Here is a 12,405-nt window from a genome sequence, read left to right as displayed (position 1 = left end):
AAAAGGCTGTGAGGAAGCCGGGGGAGAAGGGCACTACTCTAGAGAGAAAATGTAATCAGAGCATGGAACCTGGCTCCATAATTAACACTGTGTTCACAAGTGGAAATAAGGTAAGCGTTTTATGGATTTTCAGTAGTAAGCTTACAGACAAACAACTGTATGGTCACAAAATCCTGGACCCAACCCTACAGAAAAACTTTGCTAAAAATAAGAATAGTAAAAATGAAATAAAACTGGTATCCCAAAAAGAGCTGGCTTCTAATCTCTGGAGGAATCTTCATTTAAAATCCGTGATGAACCTTGTAAAAATCGACTGCCAAAACACATTCAAGAAGCAGGTGGGTCTGGACCGCCTGCCTCCAGCCAGGGAAGGACAACTACCATCGCTGGGGAAAGACTCTGAGCACAGTGAGAAGGCTCAGAAACCAACGGCTTGAATGCGTAACTCTGAATTTACTATCTATTCCAAAAGGAGAAAATTAATATACTGCAGAATAGAAGGAATTGGCCACCAATTAACTCCATAGATATAACTGAAGAAATTATAAGCGAGAGTCAATAAATGTGGAAGGTGTAAAAGATGATGCCGAGTGTGTCAGAGGGTCTCCTGTTATCTTTACTCCTAACTTAAAATGAATTCAAATGTAAAGAATCACTAAAGTTGCTGGAAATATAGGAACCCCAAAAGATTTCACCCCTCCTCCTTAATTCTAAGAAAAACGAAAAAAGCATGTTGAGTCTTATAACAAAGAGAATAAAAAGAGTAAAATGGACCACTTCTTTAAAGACAACCTCCCCAACAAGCATCAAAGCATGAGAGAGGGAATGGATCTCAACCCGAAGCACAGAACAGAATCTGCAAAGGAGAGTAACTACAGGGAATTTTTCACATAACAATAAGTACTATGCGTGGCCACAAAGAGAGTGTTCACATATTCCTGTTTTGAAGAAAACAAACATTCTGCCCTCATGATTCACAAAACTACCAGAGGAAGCAACAAGACCGACCACCACCAAGTGCAGCAGATAACTGAGGAAGAATCGAGATGCTTCAACCCAGGGCCACACTCTTGCCCGGAACCTGGGGCTTCCCAGACAGTCAAACCATTCCTGCAAAAGGAGGGTATGATGGCGGCCAAGAAAGAGAAACAACCCGGCACACCGAAGCCGTTCTAACACAAACTGAGTGGCTGCCCCAAGTCCTGGCAGAGCATTTAGTCCATGTTTGTTGAATTAATTTTATCAGTAGTGACTTATGTCCAGAAATCAAATAAAGATTTTCCTAGTAAACTGATACTTAGGGTACAATAAGTGAAAAGGAAAAGAAGGCCAGAAGTTGAGCAAAATAACTATAGATACATGTTTAAATATGAGGAAAATCAAAAAGAACTGAACATTCTCAGAAGCCTCTTACTCCTAGAGGAGGCTGTCTGTGAACCGACGTGGAAGGGAGCCTGGCCTCTAATGAATGCCCAACACCCATCCTGGGAGGGCGACCGTCAGCTCTCACCAGGTTTGCTGCTCATCATCTCTGAGGCGCAAAGAGCAGGGACTTGAATCTGAGTGACATAAAATGAGGGGTCGGGGTGTGAAAGCAGCGGGGCTGTCTAACACAGCTTCTAACCCTCTGTACCGAGGGAGCCTCAAGCGAGCTAGAAGCCCTCAACCCAGAACACGACTGACAGATCCAAGGGACACTTCCACCATCACAGCACAGGAACCAACAAGTCCTTATCAAGCACGATGCCAGAGAAGAGGATCCTAGGACAGACCATTATCATGATCACAAATTTCCAGAAAACCCTAACACAGTCCCAAATCTCAACGCGAAAGTAGCAGTGGAAGACAGAGTATTTTTCCTAAGAGAAATGCACATTAGGGCTTTTTGGTTGTTGATATGCTAACCTCCCAACACCGAAAATCTCAATATATTAAAGTCACAGCCACTTTTCAACCCAGGCAGGTACCTGCTGCCTCCAGGCTCTCTGCAGACTGGGCTTGAGGACCAGCAGGCAGACCTGGAGACCCGGAGGTACTTTGTATCACGGCAAAGAGGGCATAACATGAGAGGCAACCAAGCGCAAGTCCACTCCTGTGAATGCCGACCAGGAAGAATCCTCTTATTATCTACAGGAGACCAGCACAATATTCGAATCCTCAACTTCAGAGAACACACGAAAATACTTAGGACTGAAATCTGACTGGTAAGAAAGATCACTGTCACTCAGTTAGGTACGGCATGGGCTAAGATACCTATTGAAACATTCTGGGTGAGTCCACAGGTGCAGAGCAGTTCATCATGTGACGCTGACAATCAAATGACCCACCACCCTGGCTGCGGCTCTTGCCCCACTGAATGGACTGGATGCTGCAACAGGGCCGACTCCAGAACGGAAGCTTAAGACACACCCAGTGGGTGACTGTTCATAAAATGCAACAAATGAGGGCATGCATGACGTCTTCTGCATGTCCAACAGGAACACATCCCAAAACGCACCTTTGGGAAGCAGCACGACTCCCTTCAACGTGATTCTCCGGCCAGGGCTACTGAGGTGAAAAGCCCCTGGGGAAACGGCGGCCCATGCTTCCCACACGGCCTGCCTCTGATGAAGCAGGCAGACACAGCTGCAGTGGGACCACCTCCCTGCCACCATGACCACAATCAGACCATCCAGCGAATCCAGTTTGAAACCAAGTATAAGGCGCATCAATTACACAATAACAAGCCAACTGTAAGAGACGCCTGGTGTTGGAGGCAGTGAGTGTTAAAACACATGCACACACCTCAAAACAGAAAGTGAGTACAACTGTGACAGAACTTCTGATTACTTCTGTAATTGTATCAACAGCAGCTACAATTTAGGGAGCACTTACCACGTGCAGGCAGGCATGGGGGAACACATAACCTGGATCCCACTGAACTCTTGTGAGAAGTCTGCTGGACAGGCGCCTGGTCCGGTGGGTGGTAGCAGGGCAGCTCTGGAGTCACCTGCCTGGGCTGGAGCCTGCCTCTGTCACCGAGAGGCTCAGTGACCCGGGCAAGTCACTGTTATCTCCACATCTCCATCTTTTCTCTGACCAGCGGGGGTAGAAACAGTCCCACGTGGTGTGTCCTTGAGCTAGCTCGTGTAAAGTGTTTAGAACAGTACCAGATACACAATAAATATCAGCTATTATGATGATGATCTCCACTTTACAGATGAGAAGACCGAGGCTCAGAAACGCTGAGTAATCTACTCGAGGTCACTGCTAGGGATCGGCAGGGCTGTGGTTCAAATCCTGGCCTGACTCCCAAGGGCGGAACAATTTGATTGATTCTCAGCAACTGTGTTTACAAACGGGAGTAATTCTTCCTGCCCTGAGCACAAATAACTTATTTTCTTATACACTAAGACTTAACAGAATAAGGTACTATATTAACCTTTTACTGTATTTTTAAAATAAATACTACACGTATAGACAAAGTTTATAGTGCTGAATAAAAATTATGTTGGTTCTATTTTATTTAACTCTCGGCTTGAGCACTAATATTAATTATTGTTGCATATATTTTAAATGTAAAAGGTGTTTTCTTTTTTTTTAAAGATTGGCATCTGAGCTTACATCTGTTGCCAATCCTCTTTTTTTTTCTTTTTTTCTTCTCCCCAAAGTACCCCCCCAATACATGGTTGTTTATTCCAGTTGTGAGTGCCTCTGGTTGTGCTATGTGGGACGCCACCTCAGCATGGCTTGAGAATGGTGCCATGCCCGCACCCAGGATCCAAACCTGTGCAACCCTGGGCCACTGATGCAGAGCATGCAAACTCAGCCAGGAGGCCGGACCCCCTTTTATATCTTCAACTTAAAAAATCCATAGTTCATTAATTTGCTTTATTGTCATTTGTGTTTTAAAAATACAGGGCAAGATCTGTCTTCAAGGCTTTGGGGGGCTAGCATCTAATTAGGTAAGGCTGCACTGAACGGTTCACGAAACATGCTCTACACCTGCGACCACCACAGACAAGAAGGTGAGCTGCGCATCAGCGGGACAGTCGCGCTGGGTGAAGACAGGACAGAGACCATGGCCCACTCCAGGGAGCAGCACATGGATCTGACGAACGGACAGGTCTACCCAGGTCTGCCTCACAACATGCTGTGACTTTGAGCAATGGAAGATATGCCACAAGTAAAAGGTACAAATCACAGATGCTCATGAGGGTTTGCACATTTCTCCAAACCAGAGCAGGTACGAGAGTGTGCCTATCCCATTTACAGCTATTTGTATCACCATCTGCTGGCCTGCATGAGGAGAAGATGACGCTGATGTTAAGAGCCGGCTGGACGGGCTGGCCTACTGGGTTGCCAAGACAGACCCTCAGATGATGTGTTACAGTTACCCTCGTCATGGATACATTTTTAGAAAAGAAAAGGCAGGGGCAGATGAAACAAATCCAAGAGTTACATCCATACTACACCCCAAGGAGAAATATATGCTGTTGGTAACAATCAGTTAGGCTTACCCAACCAGGCAGGATGATGCAAGAGAAAACCACACCAACAGAAACAGCATCTTACAAGGTGTATATCCTGTGTGTTGTCATTTTGACACACGTAATGGCGTTATTTGTGCTTATTCTTTTTTTCAAATCCTTTTTTCTTTCTGTCTTTTTTTTTTTGAGGAAGATTAGCCCTGAGCTAACATCTGCTGCCAATCCTCTTTTTGCTGAGGAAGACTGGCCCTGAGCTAACATCCATGCCCATCTTCCTCTACTTTATACGTGGGATGCCTTCCACAGCATGGCTTGCGAAGCGCTGCCATGTCCGGACCTGGGATCTGAACCCGTGAACCCCGGGCCTCCGAAGCGGAACGTGCGCACTTAACCACTGTGCCACCGGGCCAGCCCTGTGCATATTCTTTAATACCCCACCCTTATACTAGAGAAAATACATAACTCAGTTTCCTTATCTACGAAATCGAATAACAGCTACCTTGCAAGGCTGTCCTGGGATTACGGCTGATGCACATTAAGCGACCCTGACCTGTTCACAAACAGTAGTCGGCACTATTTCACAGGGTTTGCTCTTGTGGGGTCGGGGAGGCATCCTCCAAGTGAATTTCATGAGAAAATAGTCTCAAACAGGGGGCAACTTTGCTTGGACAAGCTCAGAAATATTTCGTAGATAAATGCCATCCTTAAACTGTGCACTTTCCAGTTTCATCTCAAAATGAAATTGGACCATTAGATTGCATTAAAAACTTTTCACCTTGATGTGTGATGAGCCTCATGATTCCAAGCACAAGATGAAATAGTCCAGAAAGTCCTTATCCAGAACCCAATTTCTTTTCCAGTTAATTTAAAATACAGATGTTGACTGGTTTCATCCATTTTAAAAAATCCATTTATAACTAAACTTACGTTATTTATAACTAAATTCTTATTTTAAAGGACACAGTAAAATTTATTGCAACTGGTCAAAAAAAAATCTTGAAAAGGAAAAGATGCTGCCAGAGGGAATATAAACTTGGTAATATAAGGCAAAAATTATAAACTTGCTACTGTTCAGGCCAGAATTTTTCATTATTTATCTTAGAGAAACATCCTCACAACAAAAAACACTATTTGATAAAGAAAAATTCAATGGGACTGCCTAGCTAACAATCGTACATTTGCTATGCTGCTAATCCCTTCCAATAATAGAAGGAAAAAAAAACGAAAGCCAGGTGGAGCTTCGGAGCCCAGCCTCTCCTCCTGCTCAGGGCCTACAGCTCAGGCGGCCGTGCACCTCCAGCCTGGGCTCACCCCGACTCACTGGGACTGTCTCATGGGGAGCCTGCGGTCTTGGGCTTCTAGCACTTGAATTCAGCCCTTAGCCCTTGAGGCAATGCAGGCTTAGAATAAGACAGAAGATTTTGGTTTTGCTGGTTTCACTATAACACATTTCCACTCTACCCAGGAAAAAAAGACGCGGAGGGCAGGGAAGGCTCTCTAAGAAAGGGGCTGGCCATCGGAGATATAGCCAGGGCGGTGCACAGCTGATGGGGTGGCAAGTCAGCATTCCAACCCTCTGACTCCCAGGACTGCAACTTTATAACCAATAGGCACAGAATCCCTCAGAACACGGGGATGATGACACCAAATAACCACACATTTCATCTTGTAAACGAACATGATTGCTGGCGATACAAGTTCAATGTCAAAAAATTTAAAGGACAAAAAAATTACAAATAACCCATGATGATGAATAAGGTTCATTCACATTCATACATTCAAAGAATATTGGGGGCTGGCCCCGCGGCCAAGTGGTTAAGTTTGCACGCTCCACTTCAGCGGCCCAGGGTTTTGCCGGTTCAGATCCTGGGCGCAGACCTGGCACTGCTTGTCAGGCCATGCTGAGGCAGCGTCCCACAAAGCAGAGCCAGAACGACCTACAACTAAAATATACAATTATGCAGTGGGGAGCTTTGGGGAGGGGAAAAAAAGAAGATTGGCAACAGATGTTAGCTCAGGTGCCAATCTTTAAAAAAGAAAGAATACTGACTGATCACTCAAAATGGATCACACAATTTAAAAATATCGGCTAGGTTTAACACATCAGAAATAAAAGACAACAGTTTCTGCTACATAACTAAGTTTTAAAAACCATTTATGGAGATACACGTACAATGTAGAATGATTTCGGAATGAAGTGAATCTTGACTGTATACCGATCAGTCCTGAAAGGAACCGGCTTAAGATGACACTTTCAGTGACATCCCAAACCTGGTCTCACTACATACTTCTGTCTTTAGAGAAAGAGATGCTGTACTTCATTTCTGCAATATCAGTGTTAACTACCAATATGTTTGCAAAACAATTAGAATTTAAAACAATTTTTATTTGTTAAACGCCTAAACCTATTAAATGTCTGCCATTACCAAGAAGGAGGCAGAACACAGTATTTCACTGACACAACCTTCTCAAACAAAATTAACACAAACAATGACGAAAGACAAAATCTAAACTAAAGGTTCTTTGGTATCTAATCCTTAAATCTTCTGATAGCAGACCAGCTGCTAATCTTCTTCAGGAGATGTCATTATCTGAGAGCTGGCCCTGGAGTCAGGATGGTAAAGGAATAGCAGTTCCCCCTCTTAAATTAGGGGTAGCATTTTCATAAAATATGACTATTATCATTTTTCAGCATCTTTGTCTCACAGTTAGGAAGCGGTCGATGAGGTATCTCTCCATTCATCAACCCCTGTAACCCTCCAGTGGGCAGGCACCACCACACTCATTTTAGTAAGGCCTCTTTCAGGAACACCCAGCACACATCCTGCTGACACGCAGAGGGGCAAAGGCCACAGCAGTGCCGCAGGTGGGTCTGCAGCCCAAGAAGGCTCTGATCTAATCATCCAATCAGAACATAAGAAGGAGCTTCACTTTAGAAGCACTGTCACTTTAACCGCTAGAGGGAGAGCACCATTGCGAGCCAAGAGCCTCCTCTCCACTTCTTGTGCAAGAACTGGTCATCCATCCCCGGAAGACACAGAGGTGTCTCCTCACTGGAAAATGGACTGCCTTCACTGGCTGAGACACGGTTTGCCTACTCCAAACCCTGTGCAGAGTACTTTATGGAAGAGTTGAGGGATTTTTCAAGGGCGATTATATGTGTATATGTCATGCTCATTTTACTCCCTGACTTTAGAAGCAAAGTGCCACCGGAGATAAAATTCTACCTTATCGTGACCCCCAGCCTCACTGCATTTCAGTCATTCATTCAACAAACACCTACTGAGCATCTACTACACCCCAGGGCCCATGTGAGGAGCACTATCAGCAGCTTGTTATGGGATTCTGCACGGTGGTGTCAGGCAGCAGTCAGGACAAGAACCATACAGAATGCCTGAATTCAAATTCCAGGCCTGAGACTGAGCAAGGCACTGGTCTCCAGGGGAGCTCACAACTGACCACGGGGTCACCCATCCTCTGCAAGTGAGGGGGACTCAACAAAAACGGCCAAGACACACGCAGCGTCTGTTCAGTCCCTGCACCACACTGACAGAATCCTCCCTAGAAAGGCAATAAAACCCTCGCTGAGTGAACGCAGGCACGAGGTGAGGGTTCCAGAAGCAACCCCAGAGCCCTTCAGTCACAAAGCAGGTCCAGCTGGCTCTGTCACAGCAGCACAGGAACGAGCCTCAGGCTGAGGGCATCAGCCACAGCTCACCCCATGTGGTCCTTCCAAGAGATCGCTCCACCTCACTCCACCCGATCAACAAATACCAATAAGCGTGTGGCTTTTTTGCGGGGGGGGAGAGTAACCAAAGGCAAAATTTCTAAAAGCATTATTACCAGTAGCACATCTGACAAAAAACTTTTTAGTTTGAAATAATTACAGACTAGTACTTGCAAAAAGATCTACAGGGAGGTCTCAAGCATCTCTCCACTCTGCCTCTTAACTGGCTGTCCTCTCCCAAAGAGCAGGTGACTCGCCATAGACCTCCCTCAGAACCCGGTACTCCTGAGTGCTCAGTACTCACCACAGACCTCCCTCAGAACCCGGTACTCCTGAGTGCTCAGTACTCGCCACAGACCTCCCTCAGAACCCGGTACTCCTGACTGCTCAGTACTTGCCACAGACCTCCCTCAGAACCCGGTACTCCCGAGTGCTCAGTACTTGCCACAGATCTCCCTCAGAACCCAGTACTCCTGACTGCTCAGTACTCGCCACAGACCTCCCTCAGAACCCGGTACTCCTGACTGCTCAGTACTCGCCACAGACCTCCCTCAGAACCCGGTACTCCCGAGTGCTCAGTACTCACCACAGACCTCCCTCAGAACCCGGTACTCCTGACTGCTCAGTACTTGCCATAGACCTCCCTCAGAACCCGGTACTCCTGACTGCTCAGTACTCACCATAGATTCCCTCAGCACCCAGTACTCCTGAGTGCTCAGTACTCACCTAAGATGACTTCCAAGTCACAAGATCCTCGTATCGCACAGCTGTCGCTAAGCACATCACTTTCATTCATTCAACAAGCATTCACTGGGCACATACTATGTGCCAGCAACTGTTCTCTGCACAGAACAGCCTCCCTGGGGACCTTCCCTCATAGTAAAATACTAAAATATAATAAACACATTAAATAAGGCATTAGAAGAATTAAATTAAGTGATGTGGGAAAACTAAGCAGGGAAGGCAGACAGGAAACAGGAGGTGGCAAGCTGAAATTCTAGGTAAGGGAGTCAGGCAGGGCCTGGCCTCACACAGGACGAGTGTGAAGGAGTGAGTGTCCCAGGGAGACCTGAGGACAGAGCACATGAGTTTGTTCAGAGACCAGGAAGGAGGCTGCTGTGACATGGGCAGTGAGTCAGAGGGTCAGTGGTAGGAGACTGGTCACAGAGGGGCAAGGGTGGCCTGACAGCCATCCCTCCCCAACAAGGGTACCCATCCAGAGCCCAGCCCAGCTCCACAGCTGAGGTCCCAGAGCAAGGCTGAGAGTTTCCTCCATATACCCACCACACAAGCCCTGAGTGCTCTGCTCTCACCAGGGCCAAGGGGGCCAGGCACGGGGGTCCTGCAACACACATCTCTCTCAGGGCTCAGTGCTAGTCCAAGATGACCAGCCACAAGGACCACCTGGGGACAAGGCCATCTGCATCACCCAAGCAGATCCACCAGAGTCAGCCAGCCAGAGCCAGCTCCTACAGCCCTGGGCTTGGCCACAAGCCACCAAGAGCTGCCCTGAGTGACAGAACTCTGACACAGGTGAAAGGAAAACCACACCCTCAATTATAAAGTTTCCCAAAGCCTGTAAACCCTGGCTTCTAATTCCACCTCCGGTTTGACGGATTACTCCATCCTGGAACCCAGCACGATATTTGACAAGAGAGAAGCAAATAATGAATATAATGTCTTAGAGGCTTTGGCTGGAGCTTTGCCTTCTAGCAACCATGATAATAGATGGGGCGATATAACTGTTTCTGCATTAAGATAGTTTTTAAACAGATGACTAAGTAAGGACAAAGGATCTAACATTCAAACACAGACCCTTTAGGCTATGATTCGTGGCTTAAAATGTCCCCCATCAAGTCTGAGGACAGACAGAAACAAACCTTTGCTTCCTTTTCCTGTTATGACACAACTGAATGAATTCTGAGGAATCTCTTAGGCACAGAAGGGAGTCCTTAATCCAGCCACTCAACACAAGCAAGTTAGAACCTGAACAGAGGAGTTACTAATACTCTCTCCTTAAGAGTACAATACAAATAATTGCTGAAAATAACGTCTTTGCGAGGCACATAAAACATTTTTCTACAAGCCAAATGATTTTAATCTAAAAGATTACTTTACAGTGCATTAAGGAACAAATTCCATCTCCCCCAGCTATAAACATAATGGCCCGGGACCAGGTCACCTGCTCCCTTAAACCAGCAATTCCCAACCTCCTCCCGCCTCCAGGAGGGAAAGACCCTCCAGGCGGTCACGGGGCCAGTGGGGGCGGAGGGACGCGGCGCGCTCACCGCGACCTGGAAGAACGGGGGACCGACCGCGGAGGCCTCGCACAGCCGGCGGACCCGCCCCCACTCACGCAGACCCCCGGAGGCCAGGCGCGCCCGCACCCGGCGGCCCGCAGCTCCCCGCCCGCCGGGCCGCCCGCCCTCCTTCTAGGCGGCCGCCGCCGCCGCCGCCCCGAGGGACGATCGCCCCATCTCGGGCTGCGACCGTGCCATTCCCGCGCCCCGCGGCCCCCGCGCCCCCGCCCCGCGGCCCCCGCGCGCCCCCTGCCCCCGCCCCGCGGCCCCGGCGCCCCCTCCCCGCGCTCCTCGCCCCGCCCCGGCCTGACGGAAGGCCGCTGGCCCGCCGCGAGCTCACCTGTCCGCGCGCCCGCCCGCCGTCCGCGGCCCCCGTCTCCGCGGCTCCGCTCCTCCGCTCCGCGGCGCTGCTGGGCACCGGCCCACGCGCTCCTCAGCCGGGTCTGCGCCTCGGGGACCCGGGGCGGCGGCGGCGGGGACGGCAGCGGGGGCAGCGGCAGAGGGCGCGGGAGCAACACCGGCAGAGGCGGCGGGGGCGCGCACGCTCACGCACGCTCACGCACGCACCCGCACCGGCGCGCGCGCTCCCGGAAGGACGTGGGCCCGGCGGGTAGGAGCCGCGGGCGGGGCAGGCCGCGCGTGCGCCCAGAGCGCTAGGAGGAGGCTCCGCCCATGCGACGGCCTATCCCCGAGTGACAGGCGTGGGCAGAGGCTGTGGAGCGCCCTGCGGGAGGCCCCGCCCACGGGGGGCGGGGCCTGGGTGACGGCACGTGAGGGGGCGGAGGCACCGGAGCTGTGGGCGGAGCTCGCACCGCGGAGTCGGAAGGGGCGGGGCCGAGCGCGGGGGCGGGGCCTGCCCGCCAGGTGCTCTCAGGTAGACCGGCAGGTGCTGCAGCGAACTGCACAGAGGGAGGGATGTGGAGACTTGTCTTGCAGCTGAGTTTGCTCAGCGCTTTACGTAAGCTTGCGGAAACGTAACTGTCCTCGTCAAAGAACGGGATAGGCAGCTGGTAGGAGACAACCCGGAGGCCAACGCCCCCCAAGCCACTATTTGGGACTGACATTTGCTCATCCCTGGAGCGCAAAGATGGGACTTCCTTTCTTCCCAGTCACCGAAGTGCCACAGCCATCTATCCAGCTACCCTCCCAGAATCACCCTCAGACAATGGTGTGGAAGGGCAGGAGAACCCACTTCCACTCACTTCCCTTCCTGTCTAGGTGTGACCCCTGCTCATCCCATTGACCCCCTGAGGGAGAGAAGACCTGCTCGTCACTTTTCCCTGTTACTCCCTGTAACCATAATAGTGCTACCGTTTATTGAGTGCCTGCTCTGTGTCTGGTACACCGGTATGTGCCAGTTTTCATCCAAGAAGCCACCAAAACAGAACTTTCTGATCAGTGTTCATGCCTCCTCACTTCCACTCTCGCTCATTGGCCATTTTCCATTCAGCAGAGTCCTCTTAGAAATAGAGATCTAAGGACATCCAAGTCTTCCTATGACACACTGAGTAAAATCCAAACTCTGCCAACAAGCTCTGGCCCCTGTCTACCTCTGCCGTCTGCTTACAACTCTCTTCCATCATGCCAGCCTTGAAGCGCCCACTTTGTCCCAGGCTCAGGGCCTGTAAGTGGCAGAGAGCTCAAGAAGTCTCCTGGCAATCATTAAATTGTGCAACATCAAGCAGGCAGAAGAAAAGGCCTATGAAAACCAAAAAGCGGAAAGATTAAAATCTACGTCCGTTGATTCAAGAGGATGAAAGATTTCAGGCTAGAATCATAGCACTGAAAGAACAAAATGGACCTTGTGGCAATTTCAGATTGAAGCTGTGTTCACCCATGTTGGGAGCTGCAGGAATGAATGAATCAGGCCTTACTGAGTCCCTTCTTGACCTAGTAGTTCCACTTTAGG

General features: G+C 49.2%; 1 protein-coding gene across 7 annotated transcripts in view; it reads right to left on the bottom strand.

The window, feature by feature from the left end:
- Positions 1-11,095, bottom strand: part of DNAJC5 (DnaJ heat shock protein family (Hsp40) member C5) — a 38,928-nt gene extending 27,833 nt beyond the window's left edge. For 2 of the 7 annotated variants that reach the window (XM_044747837.2, XM_044747838.2), the window contains exon 1: positions 10,837-11,085. The gene's annotated coding sequence lies outside the window, so the exon portion shown is untranslated. Of the gene's footprint in view, positions 1-10,836 lie in introns of all 7 variants that reach the window. The other 5 variants (XR_011494740.1, XR_011494739.1, XR_006513758.2 and 2 more) reach the window with 5 other exon arrangements.
- Positions 11,096-12,405: the final 1,310 nt, after the last annotated feature.

This window comes from Equus asinus, chromosome 15 (assembly GCF_041296235.1).
Source record: "Equus asinus isolate D_3611 breed Donkey chromosome 15, EquAss-T2T_v2, whole genome shotgun sequence".
Taxonomy (NCBI): Eukaryota; Metazoa; Chordata; class Mammalia; order Perissodactyla; family Equidae; genus Equus; species Equus asinus.
Note: the sequence above shows the minus strand (reverse complement) of the source record. Positions and strands in the feature narration are given on the sequence as shown.